The sequence below is a fragment of the Python bivittatus genome, unplaced genomic scaffold (assembly GCF_059951505.1).
Source record: "Python bivittatus isolate LINGU-HERP-01145 unplaced genomic scaffold, Pbiv_v1 ctg000690_np1212, whole genome shotgun sequence".
In the NCBI taxonomy this organism is placed as follows: Eukaryota; Metazoa; Chordata; class Lepidosauria; order Squamata; family Pythonidae; genus Python; species Python bivittatus.
The window spans coordinates 17,991,881-18,016,781 of NW_028277096.1; the positions used below are offsets into that span (position 1 = coordinate 17,991,881).

Genomic DNA, 24,901 nt, shown 5'->3' on the forward strand with positions numbered 1-24,901 from the left:
CCTCTGCTGCTGCTGCTGCTGCGGCGGCGGCGGCGGCGGCGAAGGAGGCGGAGGCGGCTCAACATGGCAGCGCCTCAGCGGCCGCGCTTCCGCTAACCCCCGGACCGTACCATCGCCGCGAACGGGGGGGGAGAAGAGAGAATCGAGGAGAGCCGGGCAAGCCGAGCGGAGGAGGAGAGGGCGCGCGCGCGCGCCCGCCTTTCCCCTGCCTTCCTTACGGCGCGAGGCGAGAGGCGCGCGGGCGCAACGTCGGGCGGGGGGGGTCGCGAGACGGGCACCCCCGCCGAGGCCGAGAATGGGATGGCCCGTTCTCCTCAAGCGGCTGAGGGGGATTAAAAAAAGTGGAGGGGGGGAAGCTGCGCTGGATTCTCTTTTGAGCGCTGGGAAGATGGAGGAGAGGGTGAAGGCCGGGGCTGGTCCCTCAGCCCCCCCCCCCCAGCCCGGGCTCTTCCCTCGCTCACTTTGAAACGGAGCGTGCTCTCGGGGGGAAAGGGCAGAAAGGCCTCTCCAGGCAGTCTGCGGAGCGGGAATTCCCTAACTGCCCCCGCATTGTAATCAGCTTTAAAAACAGAAGACTCATCCAATTTTGGACACTCAGATTTGTTTCAAAGTATGAGAAGGCCATCCTCAAATCAGAGCTTTCTTCATGTTGGGAAAAAAAATATATCCCCAGGAAATCTCCTCAAACGGCACATTTTCCCTCAGACTTCGGCCTTTTCCTCAGCGGCCTCCGGCCTTTTCCAGCTACTGTTGTGCCAATACATCGTTAATGAAGACCGTCAGGTGGGTGTGATATCGTCCCCAAAAGGCTGGCAGAGGCTACAAATCAGCCTGGGGGACATGGCCTTGGGAGCATTTACTCAGGAGTAAGTTCTCCTGAAAGTCAGGAAGCCAAATACCAAGCTGATCACACCCAAAAGGGCCCCAGTGCTGGTTTCAGAGTTTCCTGAAGGCATGAGCAGAACCTTATCCATTTCACTCTGAAGCAAGTTGCATTTAGTGGTTAAAGATTATATATCCCATCCCTTGCACTGCAGCTGTGAAGAGAATAGAAATAACCATTAAAAGCCTACTCCCTGGCGTGCAAAAGACAGAAGTCGGCAGTCCAATCCTAATTGAACCTGGAAGTAATTCCAATTAACATTAAACAAGCTTACTGCAGACTCTTAAGCTCTATTTTTAGGATAGGACTATATTAGAAAGTTACTCAAGATCGATGGCATTCAGTTATAACAATTCTCCATCTGGCAATGCTGTGTATTTTAAAATAAAATATTAAGTTGCTAAGATTATACTGCCCAGTACCTATTTTCCAACTGAATCCAAGAATGGGTGCTTTGCATTTCTATTGTTGGTGCCTCTCTTGCTCAAGTTTTGACTGAATCTGATCTCTATATTCACTGCCATAGAATCCAACCCGTTGCCCATCAACACTTACAACACACTGCAGCTTTAATAATTATAGGACATTTAGCCTGGATTCAGAGATCTTGCTTAACTAACATGCTGATTGTCATCTTAGCATGTTGCATGAACCTAGACAACATGGTTTGTAAATCACAATTTATGGCTTGATATGTAAACCCAGCTATTATGGCTTCTTGAACACAATGGTTAAAACAAGTCTTGATCTGTGAACCCAGCTTTAATATACAATAAATAATACCTGGGAACAATTCATGCTTCTCTCCTTTTAATTTCTGGAACTGGCGATTTGGTCAGTTAAAATCAGTGATGGCTTTTTCCTCAAGGAAGTTGTCTCTGACCACATAATTAAGCTCAACTTTACTAGCTCTAATAGTCCAGAAATACAGGAAAGTCCAGCAGTAACACTGAATTTCTTTGACATTCTTTAAGATGCCACAATTTTTAATGTTTTTGCTCAACCATCTAACAGGGCTTACTCCTTTGATTTAACTACCTGGCTGAAAAATGCAGATTACCTCTCTATCCAATCCTAAAATCACTCTATTTTAGAGATATCAGGTAGTATGGCTAAAGGGGTTAAAATCCTATTGCATTTGTAACCTCCCACTGAAGTGCTTTGTGGATTGAACGATTAAGGGTCCTAGCATCAACTCAACTGTGTGCTTACAAAAAGTGCTTGACCCTCCTCTCAGAAGTGGTACTCACACACCTTCTGCTTCCTCACTAACCTGAATTTCATTGATTTTTGGCCCCTTCAATCCCACAGGCTCTTTGCAGGTTACATATAATTCTTGTCCTCATCGAAGGCTTCATAGTATAATTCTTCAGACAGCAAAGGCAAAGAAATGGAATTTAACAACTAATACCAGGATTACTAAGAAAATACAGCATTTAATGCAACAGGTTTGGAGGGTTTTAAGAGCTTCAAACACTTTATATTGATATAATCCCTATAGCCACTTTGTGAACATTATCTACTCCATATTACAGAGTGAAGGGGGGCATCCAAGGCTCAGAATGTAATTTTCCTTAAATAACTTGGGAAAGATTCAAACAGAAGACCTTAGCTGCCAGCTCAGAATCTTGATATCTTCAGTACATTAGTGAAGAAAAATACAAATTCACATATTTGGTTTATTCAGTACCAACTTGCAAGCCATCTCCATCCTAAGCATTTTTCTTTGAATTTTAACCCATTAAGATAGTAAATGATCCCATCTCATATATTCCCTTCCACAGTAGAGTTGGTTGTCATCCCAATAAATTTGAAGTGATATTAAATAGTTGATCAGTTGATAAATCTACACATCTCAGTATCTGAGTAACTGTCCTGTAATCTTTTTAGAGGTACAAGCAAATCACAAAAAGCATTCAATATCCACACGAGTGAAAGAGGACCACTTTTCTATGTTAGATACTTTCCTTGACACCTGCCAAGCCTCCTGCCCCCCATTCCCCCAATATCATACATCATTTAACAACTTGGAACACTGGCATGCTGCAAAACAAAGCACTCTCCAACTTGACCTTATTTCTATGATGATTCTGGGCTCCAGAAGTTTTCTTAGAAAATGGGGAAGGCTGCAGGCCAGTGCTTTGTTTGGAAGTATGCCCACCTGACCAGAAAAGCAGCAAAGATAACCAGGGAATAGGCAGCTTCCTGTATGCATGTTAGAGAGCAGTGAGTTAGAGAAGATACTTATAAATTGGTGTTTTGAAAGGGGCCCCAATAGCGATCATTCTGTGAATATGCAACACTTCCTCATGATCTGTTTTGTGACAATACCTTCTACATGTTCTCAGAATCCCCAATATGCCCAGCAATCCTGAAAGGTCTCCAATTTGAGTTATGTTAAACAAATGGAAGCTGCCCCAAAGTGTTGTCATGCATCATCCTTTCTCTACTGCTCTACTCCTAATCAGAGACCCAGCCAGCCATTTCCTCCAAGTAGGCATTTTATCTCCACTTTTTTTTTATTTTCCAGGTCATTTGATGCCTGAGTTTACATCATCTACTGAACCAAAAGTTTAGCATAGTGTTGTGTAAGCCCAGCATGCATGTGGTTAATTTCTAGTTCAGTGTGTCATGTGTTGAGTAACCACAGGTAAATGTGTTGGCAAACAACTTACGACAGAAATTTCCAATCTCAACAGAGTTGTTTCTTGTCTTCCTATTCCCTCACCCCACCCCTGTAACTTATTCCCCAGTACTCCCATTCTCATTTCTCAGTAGCACTGTTTTGGCAACCATTCTTTTGGCACTCACCACTCATTTCCTAATTAGACGGAGTGATTAACTGTAAAATCAAGTCATGTGCGTACTTACCATTTGTGTGACATTTACAGTTTAACAGGTGGGACACATTTCCATTTTTTTTACCACTAGAAGCAAGTGGTCAGGGAGACCACTCTTACACTAAAATGTAGAAAAGATGTTACCTTTCAGAGTACCTTCTTTGAATATTATATGCTCCAAAAACTCCCATCCAAAGACCAAACATTAGTTTTTAAGCAATGACTAGTCATCTGAGTATAATATACAGCCACATATGTAAATAGAATGTAGGCATGTTGATGAAGATTGTCAGTCATCCAGGTGGAATTATCTGTCATCCAGGTGGAATTATCTAGAGGTTGAGTTGTGGCAACTGGACTTCTTTTCTTTTGGTCTGATCCGTTTCACTGCTTGTCCAAGCAGCTTCTTCAGTCTAGAAAGTTGGTTGGGGGGACCCCATAAATGTCTTCCAGGGTGGCCACGTTTCTCACTGACATGACGGGCTCATTGAAGGGACAATAGGAGATGTGATTAGTAGAGTCTTGTGAAGGATAGAATTAGTGAAGGAATAGGAGAGAAGATAGGTGGTTTCTTCTCCTATCTTCCTTCACTAATCACATCTCCTATTGTCCCTTCAATGAGCCCGTCATGTCAGTGAGAAACGTGGCCACCCTGGAAGACATTTATGGGGTCCCCCCAACCAACTTTCTAGACTGAAGAAGCTGCTTGGAGAAGCAGCAAAACAGATCAGACCAAAAGAAAAGAAGTCCAGTTGCCACAACTCAACCTCCAGATAGAATGCAGGTAGTTTTTCCACTAAAGCCAACTACAAAACGATATTGATAAACTTGCATTACTAAATATGAATGGACCCAGAATTTATTCTTACAGTGAAATACTATAGCTTTGACAAAATATTACTAGTCCAACATTTACCAGTTTCATGGCCATATACAATATAAGTTACCCTAACAGTCTATGGACCAAAATAATGAGAATTGTTGAACAGCTTCTTTATCCGTGTCCAAGCAAGATCACTCACCAAAATAAGTTAATGTCTGAAACAGCAAATTCAATCCCTAAACGTGTGGTTGGATTCACACAATACAGATCAGTTTGCAAAAGTGGTTAGGTTTGGTTCACAAAGTCAAATCTAAACAAATCAAGATTTAGCATATGTCACTCAACTTTGTATTCTATCTAAAGCTGTTTCACCCATAGTTCCAGTTAAAGTCATACAACTACTTAAGCTCATTCTTCTATATCCTGCAAACAAAGGACATCAGCATTAGGTATAAAATTTATCTGCACATTTTTAAAATAAAGCTGATGAAATTAAAACAATGGGTTTTAAAGGTTTTTTCTCTCACCCCATGGCTGGCAGAATGGATTATGCAAAAAAAAAAAAAAAGTAACAAAAATATAGCAGTTTTAACATGAGAATCCTGCAAAATCAAACACAAGGTAATCCATATAAGCATTTTGTTTCCCAACATGGTTAACTAGATGATTTGAAGAAGCCCAATAACAGAAAATACAACTCATAACTCTCCGTTTCTCTTTCTCTAAGGAATATAATAATTGAAGCTGGAAGTTCTATTTAGCTAAACACTATTAAATGGCCTGCCCATCCCAGTCTTGAATGTAATTCTCTTGTAGATTATGCAATAGGTTATGTTTAGCAAAACTCTTATAACATTTGTTAATCTTTTTCTCTCCATTGCAGATAAGAAATTTTACCTGAGCCGTGCAAAGAAACTCATCCAGCACACCAGTAAAGAAATAAAAGTAAATAACAACCCCACTACTTCTCTTACATCTAGTTTTATACTCTAACAGGAAAAAACAGAGATTAACCACCTAAAACTACCTCCCAGATCCTAACAGATTTATCCATTAGCTTTCTTGGGATTTAACTTCAGGGGGTAATGATTCCCTCAATAATCTGGGTTTTTTTTCCCAGAGATCCCTCTGATGTAACACTTTTCAAACTTTCTGCAGCTCTGGACCACTAAATAGTTGTGTTGAACTGTGAGGACCACCTAATGGAGGTGTCAAAAAAAGGCAACATGTTGCCACAATTACACAATCAAAGCCCCACCCCTTTTTATGTGTACATAAAAAAGGTTGGAGCTTTGATTACATGGTTGTAGCACCATCTTGTGCTTTGTAACCCATCTGACCAGTAGTAAACATGAGGCAGTGAGCAGGGCTGGGCAGCTGACTGAGATTCAACCTAATTGAGGAAAAGATTAACTTCTTACTATAGGTTGGACCAACAGGGAATTCCAGAGTAGGATGTAAAAAATAAAAAACTCTGGAAGATGTAAAACTATGAAGAAAATTGCATGGATGCAGTCATCAGAAGTCATGGTTGATTTGCCAGTATCTTTATACAGTATTTTATTGGTAACAATACAGCAGCAGAGGCATATTCTTAGAAATACAGAGAGCTTTCTAACCTTCAAAGCCATCCTACCGTTCAGGAACTTTGGAAGACCTTTTCATAGGAGAGGAAAAAAAAGAGCCAGACACAGATCTGCAAAATTGGCCAGTCTCACTGCCCTGTGTTTCCCCCACCCTGCTGCAATGTCTGTGCTTTCAACAACCCTTATTTGAAGGGTTTTCCTCCAGCCAAATCTGTGTATTCCAATGGGATCTTTCATACTACAGTGTAGCAAATATGAGAAGGAAAAAGTCTTTTTAAAAAGCTAATCAATGCATCATTTGTGAAGCTGCAGAGCCAAAGTTTTGCAACCTGTCATTTTTTCTATCTTGCAGTCCACCTTGGTGTTTGGCATATGTCTTTCTCCTTTCCCCCCTCACCTGCCATACCACCATGCAGATGTATTCTACTTTACCTCTGAAAAAGAAGGAAAAGAGGATGGAAGATGCTGATACAGCTGCTTGAATAAAGAGATGCCCTGTTAAGCTGCAATCTGTAACTCACTAGGGATGTACTACTTTTTCTATTGGAAAAACGGGGAGGGAGGGAATTGACTGCAGTGATGATAAGCTGAAATTGAAGGTTGCACACTGCAGCTTGCAGAATGCCAAACAGGAGGGATGAGGGTTATCGATTCCCTGGACTGTCTTTCTCTGCTTCAAAGTCACCCCCCCCACACCCCGCTTCCACAATTTCATAGCCAGATACACCTTTCTGGTATACTCATATGTGTGCACAGCAGAGGGTTGGCATTTTGCATCTTGTTCCAGACTTCTCATGCTTGCTATGGCTAATAACTGAAAAAAACAACCCTCCAGGAAACCCAGGCGAGAAAGGAAGGCAGTTGCAAAAAAAAAAAATCCATGACACCACCTGGTTGAAATTCAGCAATCGAGACGTGTTGAAGCCACATATGCAGTGGGAAAGAAAAGGCCGTTTATTAGACACAGCCGTTCAAGCCTGTGCTAAAGGGGAATGCTTTAATTATACACTCTGTAAAATTCTCACATTCTCCAGCAAATTAAGAACACTTTGGTGCTTCCACAGAAGTGTGCAATATGAAAGAACCATCCTTTGATCAACTGGCTCTTTTTTAACAGGGCATCTCTCTGACTTTCCTATCAAGCTATTATCTTATGTTTTCCTCAGGTTTCTTAAATCCTTTTTCATCTTGTCAAAAATCTGGGTTTGTTTTCCCTTGGGGAAAAAATGCTGGTAGGTGTGAAACTGAAATTGGCATGAAGAAAGTAAAGTTTTGGCAGCAGAATTAAAGAGAGACACAACATAGAGGCAGAGATCTAGTTCTTATTTAAAACGAATTAAATTACAATGCATGGTAGATAATGATTCAATTAATAAAAATTGTTACTGTACATAAAGGCAGATAAATCCATTCCCCACACCACCAAAATTGGATATTATGTTAAGGAAAGCTATTTAAGGTTTCAGAAACTACAGGACATTTGCATTTGCAGTTAAAAGGATAAACAATATTTGTGAATCAGAAAAACAGGCTTACCAAGAATTAAAAGTCATACTTGTCAATTTACAATTGCTCTTTTTTAGTTTTTACCAACTCTGCTCCCACATCTTTTAACAACCTGACATGTAGAAATGTAGCTGCTTCAGCTTTTCCCTATGTTTTATCTCTGCCAGAAACAACAGCAAAATGTCAGTTTTTCCGGGCTGCTCTTAAAAGCAAGGAGTGAAAATCAATCACCCTATTAAAAGTTTTCCATTAGGTTAGCTTCAGAAGGAAGCTCTTGCAATGTACTCTGAGGTATTCTAGACATTTAAAAGTTGCTAAATTAACCAGACTTGATTACCCTTGAGAACTTAAAGTTTAGGCCAGGCTGGCAAAAGAGGTATAAACTAGACCAGGCAAATGTAGGGCTCAGAGGCTACAGTCAGGGATGTCTGTGCGAGGGGGTGGCAGTCCAGAAGCAAAGATGGTGGCCATGACATATGAAAAGGGGCAAGGCTTGGATCACATAGCTGTGGCTGCCATCTTGACTTTCTTGACCTTTCCCCTTGTAAATGCCCCAGTTGTTTTTTACATTGTTCTGTCCAAGGATGATCTTCCTTCCTTCCTTCTTTCCTACAGTCAGCTGGAACCAAAAACATGTTAAAAGAAAACCGTTTTAACCTGCTCCTAGAAGTGCAGCATGGTGGCTGCTGCACAATTTCTGCGGTAAGAGTATTCTGTAAGTATTCCATTACAGATAGTCCTCGCTTAATGACCACAATAGGGACTGGGAAATTTGCTGTTAAACAGGTTGCGCCCAATTTTATGATTTTTGCAGTGGTCATTAAGCGAATCACTGTGGCCATTAAGTGAATCACATGGTTCCCCATTGATTTTGCTTGCTGGAAGCTGGCTGGGAAGGTTGCAAATGGTGATCACATGATCCCAGGATGCTGCAACCATCATAAGTGTGAGCTGGTTGCCAAGCCCCCGGATCACGATCACATGACCATGGGGGTGCTGCAATAGTTGTAAGTGTGAGGACCAGTTGTAAGTCCCGTTGTTCAGCACCATTGTAATTTCGAACAGTCACTAAACAAATGGTTGTTATTTAGATAATGTATTTCTTAAGTTTGTTACAGACTCCATTAATCCTCCCAGTTAATACCAAGGATGCTTTGCCTGGGTTAATCATAGTTGGTTTAACTATAGCTTATTGTGTAAATTAACTGGTAATGCTCAACAGGTTAAGCTATAGATCATGATTAATAAACTACAGTGGCTGGATTGGTACTACATGCTAAGTCAAACCCCAGCAAATCACTGACTACACTGTTTCCCAAATCTTTAAGCAGAAGTTCCTCAGATGAAGCTTTCAGGCAGAGTGATAAGTTCTTGTAGGACTGCCAGGCAAAGGGAACAGGGTTTCTTTGTGGCTTGCAGTTATATGAAGAAGGCCATCCATTAAGATTCCTCCCCTTCCAGCGGTTTGGCCTCTTTCAGCTTTACTGCTCTGTCTGGATGTGGATTTGTGCTAATACAGAGAACCAAGAAGTGTGGCTGATGAACCCAGGGCTGAGGAAGCCCTAGGAAGTTCCCTGAAAGACTTCAACCAGCCTGTATCTCTCGGCCAGCCAGCCAGCCTCATAAGTAGGTTGTTCTGAGGATAACACTGAAGGGTACCTACGTCATCCTGAATGTCTACAGCAACTTGTGGGCCACAGTCTGCCTCGCAACCTCCACCTCCCCCAATTTCAGATCATACCCCCAACATTTGGTAGCAAATTGTCTAATTTTTAGTGGTATCCTATTTAGGTTTTATTATAGTCGTCGTTGATCATTTTAATAATGAAAATGTCACCTTCTCATCCCTCCAAAGGGCCAGAAATGTTCATTTCCACCCACCCAGCAACATCACCAGAATACCTCTTCCCACCCCATGATTGTTAGGCTGAGTTCATGCAACACACTTCACTATTAACCATTTCTTGAAAAAAATGCTTTGTGTTCATAAACCCGCTAAGCTGCAAAAATCCTAACCAAGCTTAGTCTGTTGTGCAAATAGAGCCACTGGGTCTTTAACTGATGGGAAGAGCTCCTTGAGTGAACTGATCCTAACCTGGGAGGTAAAAATATGTCCTTAAAAACCCTGGCCTCAGGCCAAAAAAGCTTGCATTGTTGCTGTCCTAGAGGAAAGGTAGGCTACTAGTCTGACCAGTAAATTGGTATTATTAACATCTGCATCTTGCTTTGGGTGTTTGGGGGGTAGGGAAGGGGAAAGGAAAGTAGTGTTGGAAAACACATCCTTTCACGCACATCTAATTTTCCTGCAAACCTTAACACTAACCTGCATGAAAACTGGATTTGCTTATCTGATCCTGTTTTCCTGCCCAGCGTGGGTATTCACAGGTATAGAGAACTGCCTCCTGTCCATTTTGTCCATGCAGGTGACATGCACAGCTCTTCAGAGGGTTAGAGGATTTTCTCTAATCATGTTTGGAAATACCAAAGACTGAATTGGGGATCTTGGGTTGGGCCTTATACCCCTGCAAGCATTACTGTTTGGCTCCAAGTTTTGATGTCAGGTAAAAAACAAATGTCTAGTTCTCATGGGGACTAGAAATAAATAATACTTAAATTATATTTTTGCCAAGTCAGGCTACTCATTCAAGTTAATACAACATGCTCCTGTATACTGGCTGGAAATGGCTCTCAATATTCTCCTTTCCAACCCCCAACCCTGCAATTCTGTTTGTAAATATTGGGGATTGAACTTGAGGTTATTACATACAAGTCCTTTGAGAAATTCAGCTAGGTAGAGTCACAGAAGACTTGCATGACCTGGAAAATTCACTTCCCCTACACTGCTTTCCTCCATTGCAAACTTAACCAATGCCATTCAGCTTTGAAAATAAATTTATTTCAAACTTTTTGCCTTTGGTTCTCGTGCTTTCCTCCATGAATTCCTTGGGGATAGAAAGAGACAGAAAATATTAATAAGTAGACCAGAGGTGTGAGACTGCGCTGAAAAGGCAGAAACAAGGTGAGATGTTAATCTGATTTATGATTCAGCGCTCAAGACTTCCCTAGTGTGCATTTCTACCTCCTACCGGGATGACTCAGCAGAAAATGCTTGTTTCATAAGTCACATTTTGAGCATTTACAGATGATGAGGTGGTACTTTGCTCTGTGGCAAGTTGAGGCCTAGGAATCTTTCTTTGCAACTTCTCTTGCAGGCATGCCTACATAAGGTTGCCACCTGTTCCCTATTGCAAAGAGTTGCTTTTATTTAGGATTTTAAAAAATAGAGCTCCTTTTCGATTAATCAGGAACACAGACGGTACTTTCTTTACTTTCCTAAAGATCACAGTTTTTCTTTCTTTCTTTGGCCTTGGACATATGCCTTAAGTGAAAAAAGTGATTTGATTTTCACCCACCATCTGTTTCAAATACTGTTTTGTTTGAATCCCATCTTTCAAAATTGGTATTGTTTCTTGTGCGACTGACGTATGAGAAGTGGCATTGAAATCAGTTAGTTATAGTGACCTGTTTAAGGCCTATTTAATAATTTATTTTTTACTAACTTGGTTTGGCTGAATTCTACAAGCAGCTTACTAAGAAAGCTAGCAATATACAGTAGCTATATTAAATTATATTAAACATATGTGGCATTTTATTCAAGTGTACATTTTTTTTCTTTTTGCAGCTTTTCACATGGCAAGCCTATGTCTGGGTTCAAATAACTTGCTAAACTCTAAGATTAACAAAGCACAAGTAATATTTACATAACATGCTACACCCAAGCAAATAAACCATATTGCCGTAATATTATTACAGCTTAATGCAAAGCTTTCAAACTTGCAGCCCGCAGGCCACGTGCTCTCCAGATCATTTCCTGCAGCCCATATCGATAGTTAGGAAAGTGAACATTGCATGGCATGTATCAGGCGGTGAGAATGATCCCCCAAAAAGGGAGGAGTACCTTGAAGAAATTATCTATTTATTAAATTTATATGCCGCCCAACTCCCAGCAACTCTAGGCGATTTACAAAGTGTTAAAAACATTAAAACAAGAAAACAACGCAAACAAAAAAGAACAAAGATGGCAGAGATAACAAACCCAGATGTGGACAAAGAAAAAGAAGGAAAGGGGGCTTCAGTCATGCTTGCCAAAGGCCTGGGCAAAGAGCCAGGTCTTCAGGGCCCTTTGAAACAGCAGTAGAATAGAGGCCTAGGAAAATGTGATCTTAGTCTGGAAAAACAGGAAGTTGTAAGGAAGAAACTCAAGACTGCCCTGCCTTGACTCTCTTTAGTATGAGAGAAACACTGTCAGGCTTTCAAGATTCTGTTACTACAGTGGTTCTCAAGGTGTGCTCTGGGGACCCTGGAAGTCCCTGAGACCCTTTCAGGGGGTCTGTAAAATCAAATAAGTAAATATTTTTTAAAACATTATCAGTTTTAATTTCTAATACAGTAAATATCAAAAGATATAACCCACATAAACCAAAACTCTTTGGGGGCCTCAATCATTTTTAAGAATGAAGGGGTCCTGAGCCCAAAATGTTTGAGAATCACTGTGTTACTATATACTCTATATTACAACGATAGAGTTGTAGTAGTCCTTGTGGAGTGATTTCTGACCTGGCCTACCATAAAGGGCCGACGTGAGCAAACTAAAGTTTGATCACCTGCTGCGTTACTGGGGGAGTACCCAGCAGGTTCTCTTCCGCAAAGCCAACGTCCTCCCTGCTCATAGGCGCTCTCCACGTGAGAGCCATCCAGCACATGGCAGCTCCAACTGCAGCAGCAGCCCTAACTATCCCCTGAACGCCCAAAGTGAAGTGGCAAAAAGAGTTGTTCTGCAATAACTTAAAAATGCAGTGGCAGGCCACAACACTTGTTTTCTTCATTTTTACTCATGAGAGACTTGTGTGTGCATGAAAGCCTTCAATGTTGTTGCAGCATGGGTTCGAAAAGGTTGTTGCAGCTCCAATTGTGCAGTTGCAGCTCCAATTGTGCAGTCGCAGCCTCTATCTTGATCTTTTTTTTTTTTAACCCCTCCATAGGTGTCCCTGCCCTTGGGCTAACGAACTGGTCCTCTGGTGGCATCTGAGTTGGAGGTCCCTGCTTCAGTGCTGGCCTGGTTCACAGAACGTGCTACGGCTGGATATCTGCCCCATGTGAAACGACCCGATCCCCAAACTCTGCTGTCTAACCTAATCACAGAACGGGCTCTGCTTCCCTGCAAAACTGGAGCGAGAGAATTGGAGAAAAAGAGAAATGCTTCGATGGAGATGGCTGCTGCCTTAGAGAATTCGAGGTAGGATTAGCGGTGGTGCTGCCTGCTTAAGGGTCCACATCTGCCGTTAAGCAGTGCTCATATATTTGGAAATAATCCCAACATTGCAAAATACTATAGCAATATTAACCTAAGGATGGTTAGTATTTACATCTAATTTTCATTCAGGACCTCGAGGCAACGTATCTAACATTACCACCTCCCATTTTTTTCCTCAACAACCACAATCCTCTGATATACTGTAGGTTGGGTTGAGAGAACGGGATTGGCCTGAAGTCACCCAGAGAGCTTTGAGGCCTAAGGGAGGATTGGGACCTGGTCTCCCCACTCCTAGACCAATACCTTTACCACCACCCCCACACTGGCCCTTGGGTGGAGAAAAGAGGGTCCGGCCTAAAGTACCCCAGGGAGCTTCGAGGCCTAAGGGACAAGCTAAGATAGACATATGCATGCTGAGGAATGAGCAATTATATTTCAATGTTCAGGAAACTCATGAATTCAAAATTATCAGGGAATGGAATCTTAATGGAACATGTGTGAGAGTAGCTGTCTATTCAGAAGACACTAAAATGAAACAGTGTGAACTTTTCTGATCATTTAATCAAGGAGTTATTACATTTGTTTTTCCTTTCAAAATCATGTCCAATTTCAAGTAAGCATTTATTTGCTAACATAAATATTGTTTCTTTGTCTGTATTTCATTGTTTTTGCAATCCCTATGCAAGCTTGACCTTTTTTTAAGGACACCTGATCTCATTATTTCTCTTTGTTGTATGGGTTATAGCTTTGTAAACATTGCATTCTCTTTCAATCTTGTTTCGAGAATTCCTTTTAGTTACAGGTAGTCCTTGGTTGCCGACTGCCTTGTTTAGTAACCATTCAAAGTTACAACAATGTGAAAAAAATAGCTTTGTGATCTATCCTTGCATTTACAACCATTGCAGCACCCTGCAGTCACATGATTGCCATTCGGGCGCTTTGCAACCGGTGCATGTTTGCAGCCGTCGTAGCTTCCCACAGTCATGTGATTGCCATTTGTTTGCTTTGCAACTGGCTTGCAACAAACAGAGTTAATAGAGAAGGCAGAAGTCAAATCATAAGTCACTGTCTTGTGATGTTTGGCAATTACATTCTCAAGGGAAATTTTATCATGAATTTTGATTAATTCTATTATATACTTATATTTTTCAGATAACAAATTTAATAACCCCTTGATTTTTGCTAGATAGTGGTGCATCATATCAATGTACTTGCAACAAATAGAGCCAGTTTGGTGTAGTGGTAAAGGTGCTGGCCTAGAAACCAGGTTCCTGTGAGTTCTAGGCCTCCCTTAGTCAAGAAAGGCAGCTGGGTGACTTTGGGCCAGTCACTCTCTCTCAGCCCAACCCACTTCATAGGATTGTTGTTGTGGGGAAAATAGGAGGCCGCCTTGAGTTATATATAAAAAGGGATAAAATAATAATAATAATAATAATAATAATAATAATAATAATAATAATAATAATAATACAAAATGAGTGTATTAGTTTTGATGAATCTTATCAAGGATAAGTTAATTTAGCAAATGCAAAGTTGATAAATATATATGGAGAAGGCAGTAACTGAAGTGCCTGTTAAATCAGAATGAAAGGAAGAATATAACATTTCAAGAAGCATATTATGAACCTGAATTGGATGCAAATTACATAAGTCTAAATGTTATTTTGTACAACGTGGCTATAAAATCATGCTTAAAATGGGCTTTGCTCTGTAACAAAAGACCCTGAAGTAATATTAATCGGGAAGCACAATGGAACGAATTTGCTAGAATTTATACAACCTAAAGCAAGCAGAGTAGAGGATGCGCGTAGAATAATCATCCTTCAGAATGGCATGGAAGATTTGGTCACAGATACTGTATTAGTGTCTTTTTAAGAAAATAAAGAATGAGAATGTGCCAATTGGCTTGAACATTTGTCCTTGCAAGAAACAAAGGGAATCAAAATATGATTGTTGTTTAAAACCACAAGGAAGAAGGAACAGTTTTCCTGGGCTTGAATTCAAGCCAGCCGGCCAGTCAGCCAGCCACTGAAAATATTTTCAGACATTCGTAGTCCCATGTCAATCAAAATGAAGGGTGGGAAAACTTAGTTTATAGTGTTCATAGACTGTCACTTAAAATATACATGCACCTCTCTCTTAACCAATAAAAGTAAGTGCTTGAGACATTCAAACTGCACTGTGCTTACACTGAAAACATGTCTAGGAAAAAAAAATAAAGAGATTGAAATCTGATAATGGGGAAAATATTGCAACCAGGAATTTGAAAAACACAAGGCATAAAACATGAAAAAAGCACTGAGTTATAGCCCTGAACAACATGAGGTTGCAGAAAGAAAAGCCCACTAACTATGATAGGGTGTCTTTTGGTTGACGCAAAGTTATCAGGCTACTTTAGGGGAGAAGCAGTTAATACAGCTGTTTTTCTGCAAAACCATTTATCAGTGAAAGGTGCAGTTAAACCCCCCTACGTGGTATGGAATAGGAGCAGCTCAGTCTGCCACAGCTAAATGCATTTGGATGCAAGGCTTATGCATATATCCCTAAAGAAAAAAGGAATAAATTAAATGAGAAACCAAATTAGGAATAATACTGGGCTGTCAAATAGGAACAAAAGACTACAGGATTATGGACTTGAAAGAAGTAAACATCTGTGCAGTGTTGTTCATTTTAAGTAAGAAGAAAATATGACCCCAGATGAGCTTCAGTATTCTCCTACTGGTACAAACCAGCCTAATTTTACTATTAGTACCTGGACCTATCCAGGAAGTTCACAAAGAGAAGCAGGTGGTGGTGGTGGTGGTGGTGATGGTGATAGATGAGATCCAGAAGGGGCTGCTGACACAATCAGACCCAGAATTAGAATTAAGAAGATCTCAAAGATCTACTAAAGGAACCCATCTGAGAGAATGTATTGCACAGCTAGATGTGCAATCCCAATTCATGGCAAGAAATACAGGGACTGCCATCAACTGAGGCACAGAAATGGAGGGAAGCTACATGGGAAGACATGGAATCCTTGTACAAAAACCATGGATTCTAACAGAGCTACCAAAAAACAAGAAAGCCGTAGGCTGAAAGTGAGTTTTCAAAGCAAAGCAAGATGCTCATGGAAATCCACAGTGTCAAAGCTAAGTTAGTAGCAAAAGGCTGTGCACGAAAATATGGCAAAAATTATGGCAATGTTTTTTCACCTATCACTAAACATGGAAGCATCAGAATACTACCAACTGTAGCAGCATTTAGAAAATTGCACGTGCAGCATTTAAATATTAAGACAGACTTTCTGCATGGTGATTTGAAAGAGGAGATTTACATCTACTAACTGCCAGATTTTGAAAAGACAGGAAAAGGAAAAACTGGTGTGTAAATTGCAAAATCCATATATGGTCTAACGCAAGCAGCCAGAGCATGGTCTGATGAACCAAAGGTTACAAAACATGAACATGGAAATGCTGATCCATGTTTAAAAAAACAATTAAAAATGGAAGACATATGTACATTCTTTGTTGTATTGATAATTTATGTGCAGATGACAGAAGACAAGAGAGCGAAGAATTTAAATAAAGAAGTGGACGTAAATCTTCTTGGGGTTATTGCCTACTCTCTTGGTACTGGAATAAAAAGGAACAAAGTGGACTCTACTTGCTTAATCAAAAACAAAATCAATAGACCTAATAAAGTTTCTAGGCCTCAGTGAGGCAAAGGAGTCAAGTAGAGGTACCTTGCTTACTGACTGCTTGTTCAGCAACTGTTCAAAGTTTTGAAGGCACTGAAGAAGGTGATTTATGACCAGTCCTTGAACTTGCGGCCATCATAGCATCCCCAAAGTCACTGGTGCTTGGCTACCAGTGTACATTTATGAGCAAAGTCAATGGGAAAGCCAGCAGGAAGTAGCAAGTCGCGGTGATTAACGACCCACGGTGATTTGTTTAATGACCACAGCCGGGACGGACATTATAAGTTGGGCGTGGTCATGTGATGTTTCACTTTATGACCGCATCGCTTAGTGATGGAGTTGCCAGTCCCAACTGTGGTCAGTAAGTGAGGACTACCTGTACACCCAGCTGTACAGGTATCAGCTGGATACCTGAACAAAGGAGGAATCCAAGTTGGCAAGTAACGAGCCATGTGGGATAGCTGTGGGAAAAGCTACTATACGTTGTATCTGTGAGCATAGCTGATGTAGCCAGTGAAGTTGGTCTGCTAAATAGAAAGGTTGGTGACCCAGTGCAAGAAGACCAGACAGGAGTAAAAAGTTTAGGCAGATATTTAGTTGACTTTACTTGAAAACTTCCTGTAGCAAATCATCCAAAACCTATTGGATATACAGATTTCAACTGGGTTGGAGATCAATCTGATAGCAAAACTGTGGGATACGTACTCTTTTTTGGCAGCACCCATCGCCTGGTGCAGCGAGAGGCGAGGCGTCATAGCCCCATCTTCTACAGAGCCTGAATACTGCGCTGCTGAACCAGCGTGCAGGGAACCTGGGGGTGCACAGGCTACTGCTCGTCCCAGCCAAATTATCTGAGGTATCAGAACTGCAGATGTAAAGAAACACAGATTCAATATGGAACATGCAGACACTGAACTGCACCATGTGAAAGACGTGCAGATAAAACCCAAGTGCCTAACTGATGACATTTCCTTAGGCTGTGAGAAGCATTGGGACTTCAAGCACAACTCATTATAGTGCACAATTTGGTGCATGGAGCTGAGGAGAAGGGGAATGCTGGATACATCATCCCCATCCATAAACAGTTTCCTTCAGGGTGCAGGATAGAGGGGGGATCACCTGGTGTCCTACTTTCCACCTCTTCTGCTGCTGTTATGCATATAAAAGGGTTAAGACTCAAATAACCAAAGGCCCCTCCTTTTGGGACCGTCCATGCTAATTACCCACAGGATTGTTTCCAGTGGCTCTGGAAAGTTCTGCTAGAGATGTTTAGAGAATGTAAATTCTTGCCCGTTTGCTCATACTTTTCGCTCTCCCTGCTTTTGCCCGCCTTTTATCCCTTTTTGCCAGTTAACTGTTCTGGATATTTGCTGATGTTTAATAAATAAACATCAAGCTGGATTTTTTGCTAGCTGCCTGGAGTGGCGTCTGGGCTTGCTCTGATCCGGATACAGAGGTTGATCGGTGCAAACACAACTGGAAAGGACCCACAGTAATTCTTCCACCAACAGCAAGGCTGCTTTTCTTTCTCTTGCTGTGCCTGTTCAATCTGCCCCTGCATGCGAGTAAAAAGAAATTAGGAAGAGAAGGTAACAAACGGGGCTCTGGTCTGGAGCTTTCTACAGAAAGGAGTCTCCTGCCGTAGAGGATTGAAAGCCAAGAACGATCCCTTGCGAGAAAGAGGCCCCTGGAAGAGGACAAAGGCGCAGATTCACAGGCACATCAAAGGCCGCTCAGAAGATTAGTGCGGATGGCTAGAATTCCAATGGAAACAAGAAACCCTCCTCGGCAGCCACCGTTGGTGGCATGTGGGGAGCAAGCAAGCGGCAGATGCTGCACCACAACGGGGCTCTCCAGTCCAAGCTGCCACATACCAGACAAACAGGCTGCGCCGGTCCACAAAAATTATCCACGGCTTTGTTGGCAGACCAGGCAAACTGCAGGGTAAAAATTTTAAACAATCTGAGGATTGTGCCCGCGCTAGACTCTCCGGCCGCCAACATCTACACCTCTCTCCCAACCCCAGCGGATGGGGTTTTATTTGTTGCATTTATTATGCCGTGTCTTTCCCCGGCTTTTCTGCTTGTAAAGGTCGGCCAAGGTGGTTTTCAGCAATAGAACAAAATACAAATCTAGGCTGCAGGAGGGGGGCAAGGGGGGCCAGTGACAGAACATGGATCATGATGTCACCAAGCAAACTCTTCCCCTCCCATCCTTGAGTGTGACGTCACAGCATAAGGGCAAAGACTTTTTCATCATTCTGGCCACCTATGAATACATAACAGAAAACACAACCATAAAATCAAGGCCATGGAAATGAAAAGAAAAACTTAAGAGCGCTGTGATTAAAATCAATTCATGTAATGTACTAAGAGAAAACCAAAGAAAGCACAGGGAAGAGGGGGAAAAACACAATTTAGCAGGGTTCAGAAATCCAGCATGTCCAGAATAGTCTGCCACCCCATCCTCGGGAGCTTAAACACAGAAGTTAAATGTTCAATCCTGAGGATTGAAAATTAAAAATTCTATGGGAAAATATTTCTGTACAGATGTATGCACACAATGCAGATAGTCTATTATATTTAGCTTAGCCTGTTGGGCAAACCCAGAATACTGCATTAATTTGTGGTGATTTAAGGTGTTACGCGAACCCAGAATGTTGGATTATTTGGAAAAAATGTAGATCAATTCACCATTGGGAGGCCTGTTTGTTTGTTTCTTTCACCAATTTATTGGCCTCCTCAGTCATCCAAGCAGCTCTGTCCATAGAATCTACCACTATGGATTTTATTTTCTGACACTGTTAAAAAAAGATGGAGAGATTGAGAGAAGTGGCCGGCATCTGTGAGAAAGGCTAATGCTATCAAACATAGCTACAACTCTTTGCCACAGCTTTTCCTGGTTGAATCCTTTAGCCAGAGTTAGTAGCAGATTAGGTCAGGCACATATCATGCCAGAATCATCATGCCTTGTTAAACGAAGACTTTGAGAGAGAAAGAGCTTCCCTTTCTGACATAATGTTTTTAGAATGACCAGTTTTCCTAGTGTATAAGCAAGAGAAAGAGATACTATTACTATAATTATCAGGGACATCAATTCCGGGGATAGTTAGAACCAGGGCTGCTAATAGGATTTACGGGTCCAGATTGTATGTAAACAAATGTCTATTTCATTCACACTAGTCCGAACTCAGCCATTCCCCCCCCCGCCCCGTGCAGATATAACTCTCTAACCATTACATTATACTCTCCCTCAGATAAGATACCAGCCAAAACCAACTACTAAGAAAGCTCTTGAGAGTGTTTAAAGTTTCCTGCTAATTTTTCTGCTTCTTAATTAACAGCAGCCACTTCATTTTAGCGATATAATTGTTCCCCTGTTTAATTTTATAGTAATGGCTGCTTTAATTAATTTAGTTCATTTATTTAAAGCACTTTAGACCTGCTCTTCAGGCAAAGCAAGCTTCCAGAATGACTTAACGGATCGGCATAAACAAACCAGGCATTGCCTGTCCGCAAGAGTACAAGTTAACGCTGTTTTATTTATTTATTTGTTTGTTTGTTTGTTTATTTAATTTATATAGCCGCCCATCTCATCACAGGTGACCCTGGGTAGCGTACAACAAAGCTAAAAACAGTAAAATACATTAAACTTATATAAAACAAAATAAAACAGAGAATAAAAGGAAGTTAAAAATAAGGGAGCCATCTCACTAATTCCCCTGTCCCCTGGAGTTTTCTTCCCCTTCACAAGTAACGCTGACACTCGTAATAGCAGTCTGCTATCTTGCACATTTTGACAACCTCCCTGTGGATGACTTTGGAGGCTTGGAGGTTGGTGTCTCTCTTCTATCTTCCTGGTGTTTCTATTCCCACCCCAACCCCCAGCCCCACTGGAGCATTTATTTCCCTTCTTTACATTCCCATTGTAGACGGCTTAGGGAGGTAAACCAAGGTGGCCATCAAGACAGAGTGCCTGCGCCTACAAGGCTAAAGAATCTTCTACTAAAAGTGTGAAATAAATCTTCGTATTTTGCTGTTACTACTATGGGACGAAATGAAACTCCAGCAAAGCCATTTTTTAAAAAATGGTTTTGCCAACAAAGGCACCCAAGGGATCTTCCAGATCAGTACAGGACAACCCCTTTGACATAATTACTCAGAAAGAGAATTTGGGGAGGAAAGCACAAGGTGATTCGGCAGAGCTGATGGAACAGCCCTGCTTCTCTTCTCTTCCTGTCCTAGAGAACTACGACAACTATTGCTGAGTGAAGAGCTCTCCATCCATCCTTGAGTCAGGAGAAAACTCTACCAGCATCAGCCAGGTTGCCAGTCCCTTCTCTGCCTTGAATCACTTAACTTCTCTCTCTTTGTCCTTTGGGGGGGGCAAAACCTAACACATTTTACAGATCTTGAGGTTGCCCTTGGAGCAGGGGGGTCCCAGGGAGATCAGAAAAATCACAATGGCAGCTGTGACTGCGTGATCAAACCCCCTCCCCACAAATCCAAGACATGTAAAAAGGGGTGGTGGTGGAGCTTTGGCCATGCAGTCACAGCTGCCATTGTGACTTTTCGGACCTCCCCCCTGCCTTGGACAGAATTAGAATACAGGAGAACGCACTACTTTAAAAGCTTTGGTCTCTAGACTCCAAAAATATTTGTTAACTTCCATAAATCTCACTATCTAAAATTATTATACACTAAGAAAGAGTATTGTTCTCGCTTTAATGGATTAATAAAGAAGCACGTATATTGCTACATAGCATATTTGCTATTTTTAAATATTTTGATAACTGTAGTTGAGCATAATTATTGACTTCCTTTGTAATACAATACGTTTCTATTGATTCTATTTTATGCATCTAAATATATTTTTCTGAGAAGGGGTCTGTAGGTTTCACCAGACTCTGAAAGGGGTCCATGGCATAACAAAGTTAAGGATCCCTGGTATGAGGGATAAACATTTTAATTTTATTTTCCCAAAACAAACCAGCACAAGGCCAAGGGCAAGAACTTCTGTATTTTAATCCACCTTGGAATCCTGCTTCTCTTCCTCGACATGCTGGGAACAGGGATGTCCCCAGGAGAGGGTTAGATGGCAGCCACAAATTGAAGCCCCATCCCTTTTCAATGTTTGTTATGACTTTGCACAGTTGTAGCTGCTGTCTTGACTTTTTTGACCCCCCAAGCAGATATCCCTAGCTAGAAATCACATGAATAGAACTCCCCCCAAAAATATGTGATTTCCAGCCCCTCAAAGAAAAGTGTAGCAATGAATGAAAGAACTTGAAAAATTGGTCAGAATAGCCTGCTACAGTTCCAGCAAAAGTGTGCCCAATTCTATTCATAACTGATAAGTCCAGTATATTACAATTACTTTCCTTCCAAGGAGATGAGAAGTTTTTTCTTATTAGTAAGAAATAGACATGGGACTGGTAAGTCCCTCTCTCTTTGTTTGAGACTTTAGACCAGTGTTTCTCAACCTCGGGAACTTTAAGATGTGTGGACTTCAACTCCTAGAATTCTCCAGCCAGCATGCTGGCTGGGGAATTCTGGGAGTTGAAGTCCACACATCTTAAAGTTCCCGAGGCTGAGAAACACTGGTCTGGATTGATTGTTTGGGGGAATGGGCTAAGTGGTATTGGGCCCTCCTGCCGCTCTTGGGTAAGAAACTGGAGTTGGGGGGAGGCTTTACCCATGAACCCCATGAGGGATGAGCCTCCCCTTATCACCTGGGTGAGAGTGAAGTACTTGGGGAGGGGGGGGACTTGAATGAAGTGAGTTAAGAAGGTGGTTGGTTCAGAGGGAGAGGGAGAGCCTGACAGGGCAGGGACACTGAATGCTAGGCAGAAGCACCTTTGACTAGGACTATGTCTCTCCACCCCCATTTGTTTGTGGGTGAATGTCAAGATGGGTTCCTTTGCCTTGGGGGAGGAGGAGGGGAGGGAGGGGAAGCTGATGGGTGAAAGGGGGAGAGGGCAGGGGAAGGCTTTGTGGCAGTGAGGGGTATGGGGAGATATGGCAGGAGACAGGGCAGGCTGCTCTCGGGGAAGGCAGCCCCGGTGCTTAAGACCGATGCCACATTCTGGCCCTCTGTACTCAGCCCCGGGACCTGGTTTCCGGAGTTTCGGTGGCTCTGGATTCCAGCCAGATTCATGACTTAATTGTGGATGAGAATGCTGACTTGGCTTGTATTACTGAAACTGGTTGGGCATGGAGCAGGGGGGTTCCCCTCTCTGAAATGTGCCCTCCCGGGTTTAGAGTGTGGCACCAGCCACGACTCCAGGGCAGGAGTGGGGGTGTAGCTGTTGTCATTTGTGAGTCTCTGGTGGCCATTAGGAACTCTGCCCCAGACATTGCTGGATGTGAGACCCTTTTTGTGAGGTTGGGATCAGTGGGGATTGCTGCTCACGTACCTTCCTCCCTGCAGAGTCACAGCATCCCTGCCTGCCCTCCTGGACTCTGTGCCTGGGCTGGCAGTGGAGTTCCCCAAGCTTATGGTTTTGGGGGACTTCAGTCTGCCTTCTCTGGGCCTGGGGTATGGTGGCAGCCATGGACCTGGTCCAACTTATCCATGGTCCTACTCACACAAGGGGTCACACATTAGTTCTGGTGTTTGTCTCAGGACAGTGGTGTCATGATCTGGATTGTGGGGACCTTACTACCAGTCCCCTGCCATGGATGGACCACTCTCTCTTGGCCCTGGAGTTCTCTACAGCCGCCCCCCACTGCCCCAGGCACCTGATAGACCCAGTGCGGTTTCAGAGGGAGCGTGGGGGTTTCCCCAAAACTCTGGTACACAGTTTGGCAGAGGCCCTCATCACAGCTTGGAATGAACAGGTGATGGGGGCCATGGACCAAATCACGCCTGTGCAGACTCTCTGTGTACGTGGATCTGATAGAGCGTCATGAGCCACCAAGCAGCTCAGAGAAATGAAGTGACATAAGAGATGCCTAGAGCATCGCTGGAGGAAGACAGCGAGGCCAACCAAGCATAGGTAAGAGCCTATATTAGGATTTACCTTGTGGCAATAAGGGCAGTGAAGTGTAATTACCTCTCTGCCCTCATTGCATCTGCAGGTAGCCAACCAGCAGCCCTGTTTTGGGTGACCAGGTCCCTTCTGGATAAGAAGGAGCCTGGGAACCCTTGCAGGGTCACTCTGAGGAATATTCTTGGCATCTATCAGATAAAGTCACTTGACTTCGTTTGGAGTTGGACTTTGGCTAGGCAGATCCTTTGGAGGTGACAGAGACACATCTGAGCCTTGTTATCTGGGAGGAGTTCAAGCAGATTGGTCTTCAGAAGTGGACAGGGTCCTTGGGGCTGTGAGCTCAGCCACCCGTGTTCTGGACCCATGCCCCTCCTGGTTGGTTAAGGCCTCCATGTGGTTGGGTTCAAGTGGTGATTAATGCCTCTTTGAGGGATGGGGTGGTACTGCCTGATTTGAAGGAGGCAGTGGTGTGCCCCCTTCTCAAAAGGCAGTCCTTGGACCCAACAGGGTTAGACAACTTTCACCCAGTCTCCGAACTTTCCTTTTTCCCTTGTTGAGAGGGCGGTTGGTGCACAGCTACAGAAGGCCCTGAATGAAGCAGATTATCTAGACCAGTGTTTCTCAACCTCAGCCACTTTAAGGTGTGTGGACTTCAACTCCCAGAATTCCCCAGCCAGCATGGGGAGTTGAAGTCCACACACCTTAAAGTGGCTGAGGTTGAGAAACACTGATCTAGACCCTTTTCAGTCTGGGTTCAGACCAGGGCACAGCATTGAAACGGCATTGGTTGCACTTCTCGATGACCTTTGGAGGGCTCGAGATGGAACTGGTACAACTGTTCTGACCCTCCAGGATCTCTCAGCGTCTTTAGATATCATCAACCATAGTATCTTTCTGGACCAGCTTCAGAGTGGGAACGGGAGGCACTGTGTCACGGTGGTTCTCCTCCTTCTTCCATGGCCAGTTCCAGTCGGTGGTGGTGGAGGAGAGGTCGAGCCGTAGGCCCTTGCAATGTGGGGTGCTTCAGGGCTCAAGCCTTTCACTATTCCTTTTTAACATCTACATGAAATTGCTGGGGGAGGTCATCCGCCAGTATGGGGTGTGGTATCATCAGTATGCAGATTATACCAGTTATATATCTCCACCCCTAACTGGACAGGTGATGCTATGGTGGTGCTGGCTGAATGGCTGGAGGCTGTAAGGGTCTCCATGGGGAAGAACTGGCCTCAACTCAACCCTGGCAAGGAGGAATGGCTCTGGTGTTTTGGCCCCCCAAGTC

The 24,901-nt window shown here is 42.8% G+C and overlaps 1 long non-coding RNA gene across 1 annotated transcript; it reads left to right on the forward strand.

Moving 5' to 3' along the window:
• Positions 1–42: 42 nt before the first annotated feature.
• Positions 43–14,954, forward strand: LOC112540477 (uncharacterized). The gene is made up of 4 exons (XR_003084559.2): positions 43–783; positions 5,430–5,491; positions 6,485–8,353; positions 12,681–14,954. It is a non-coding gene; the product is annotated as an uncharacterized LOC112540477 (long non-coding RNA).
• Positions 14,955–24,901: the final 9,947 nt, after the last annotated feature.